This window comes from Musa acuminata, unplaced genomic scaffold, assembly GCF_036884655.1.
Source record: "Musa acuminata AAA Group cultivar baxijiao unplaced genomic scaffold, Cavendish_Baxijiao_AAA HiC_scaffold_1136, whole genome shotgun sequence".
Taxonomy (NCBI): domain Eukaryota; kingdom Viridiplantae; phylum Streptophyta; class Magnoliopsida; order Zingiberales; family Musaceae; genus Musa; species Musa acuminata.
The window spans coordinates 10026788-10029287 of record NW_027021348.1 but is presented as its reverse complement, the minus strand read 5'-3'; positions in this window follow the sequence as shown (position 1 = coordinate 10029287).

Here is a 2500-nt window from a genome sequence, read left to right as displayed (position 1 = left end):
CCTGCTATACGAAAGCCCCATCCAGCCCTGTGCCACCCGGGGGGTTCCAGGGTGCTGAGATGGCTGACATTTTGCTCCGCTCACGACGGTCGCCGCACCACGCAAGAACAGCCCAAAAACAGGCCAAAACGGCCCAAAAACGGGCCAAAACTGGCCATTTTTGGCTGCGCGAGCGAGCGGCGAGCGGCGGACAGCGAGCGAAGCGAGAGGCAGCACCGTCCCTGCTATACGAAAGCCCCATCCAGCCCTGTGCCACCCGGGGGGTTCCAGGGTGCTGAGATGGCTGACGTTTTGCTCCGCTCACGATGGTCACCGCACCACGCAAGAACAGCCCAAAAACAGGCCAAAACAGCCCAAAAACGGGCCAAAACAGGCCATTTTTGGCTGCGCGAGCGAGCGGCGAGCGGCGAACAGTGAGCGAAGCGTGAGGCAGCACCGTCCCTGCTATACGAAAGCCCCATCCAGCCCTGTGCCACCCGGGGGGTTCCAGGGTGCTGAGATGGCTGACGTTTTGCTCCGCTCTCGACGGTCACCGCGCAACGCAAGAACAGGCCAAAAACTGGCCAAAACGGCCCAAAAACGGGCCAAAACTGGCCATTTTTGGCTGCGCGAGCGAGCGGCGAGTGGCGGACAGCAAGCGAAGCGAGAGGCAGCACCGTCCCTGCTATACGAAAGCCCCATCCAGCCCTGTGCCACCCGGGGGGTTCCAGGGTGCTGAGATGGCTGACATTTTGCTCCGCTCACGACGGTCGCCGCACCACGCAAGAACAGCCCAAAAACAGGCCAAAACGGCCCAAAAACGGGCCAAAACTGGCCATTTTTGGCTGCGCGAGCGAGCGGCGAGCGGCGGACAGCGAGCGAAGCGAGAGGCAGCACCGTCCCTGCTATACGAAAGCCCCATCCAGCCCTGTGCCACCCGGGGGGTTCCAGGGTGCTGAGATGGCTGACGTTTTGCTCCGCTCACGATGGTCACCGCACCACGCAAGAACAGCCCAAAAACAGGCCAAAACAGCCCAAAAACGGGCCAAAACAGGCCATTTTTGGCTGCGCGAGCGAGCGGCGAGCGGCGAACAGTGAGCGAAGCGTGAGGCAGCACCGTCCCTGCTATACGAAAGCCCCATCCAGCCCTGTGCCACCCGGGGGGTTCCAGGGTGCTGAGATGGCTGACATTTTGCTCCGCTCACGACGGTCGCCGCGCCACGCAAGAACAGCCCAAAAACAGGCCAAAACAGCCCAAAAACGGGCCAAAACAGGCCATTTTTGGCTGCGCGAGCGAGCGGCGAGCGGCGAACAGCGAGCGAAGCGTGAGGCAGCACCGTCCCTGCTATACGAAAGCCCCATCCAGCCCTGTGCCACCCGGGGGGTTCCAGGGTGCTGAGATGGCTGACATTTTGCTCCGCTCACGACGGTCGCCGCGCCACACAAGAACAGCCCAAAAACAGGCCAAAACAGCCCAAAAACGGGCCAAAACAGGCCATTTTTGGCTGCGCGAGCGAGCGGCGAGCGGCGAACAGCGAGCGAAGCGTGAGGCAGCACCGTCCCTGCTATACGAAAGCCCCATCCAGCCCTGTGCCACCCGGGGGGTTCCAGGGTGCTGAGATGGCTGACATTTTGCTCCGCTCACGACGGTCGCCGCGCCACGCAAGAACAGCCCAAAAACAGGCCAAAACAGCCCAAAAACGGGCCAAAACAGGCCATTTTTGGCTGCGCGAGCGAGCGGCGAGCGGCGAACAGCGAGCGAAGCGTGAGGCAGCACCGTCCCTGCTATACGAAAGCCCCATCCAGCCCTGTGCCACCCGGGGGGTTCCAGGGTGCTGAGATGGCTGACGTTTTGGTCCGCTCTCGACGGTCACCGCGCAACGCAAGAACAGGCCAAAAACTGGCCAAAACGGCCCAAAAACGGGCCAAAACTGGCCATTTTTGGCTGCGCGAGCGAGCGGCGAGTGGCGGACAGCGAGCGAAGCGAGAGGCAGCACCGTCCCTGCTATACGAAAGCCCCATCCAGCCCTGTGCCACCCGGGGGGTTCCAGGGTGCTGAGATGGCTGACATTTTGCTCCGCTCACGACGGTCGCCGCGCCATGCAAGAACAGCCCAAAAACAGGCCAAAACGGCCCAAAAACGGGCCAAAACTGGCCATTTTTGGCTGCGCGAGCGAGCGGCGAGCGGCGGACAGCGAGCGAAGCGAGAGGCAGCACCGTCCCTGCTATACGAAAGCCCCATCCAGCCCTGTGCCACCCGGGGGGTTCCAGGGTGCTGAGATGGCTGACGTTTTGCTCCGCTCACGATGGTCACCGCACCACGCAAGAACAGCCCAAAAACAGGCCAAAACAGCCCAAAAACGGGCCAAAACAGGCCATTTTTGGCTGCGCGAGCGAGCGGCGAGCGGCGAACAGTGAGCGAAGCGTGAGGCAGCACCGTCCCTGCTATACGAAAGCCCCATCCAGCCCTGTGCCACCCGGGGGGTTCCAGGGTGCTGAGATGGCTGACGTTTTGCTCCGC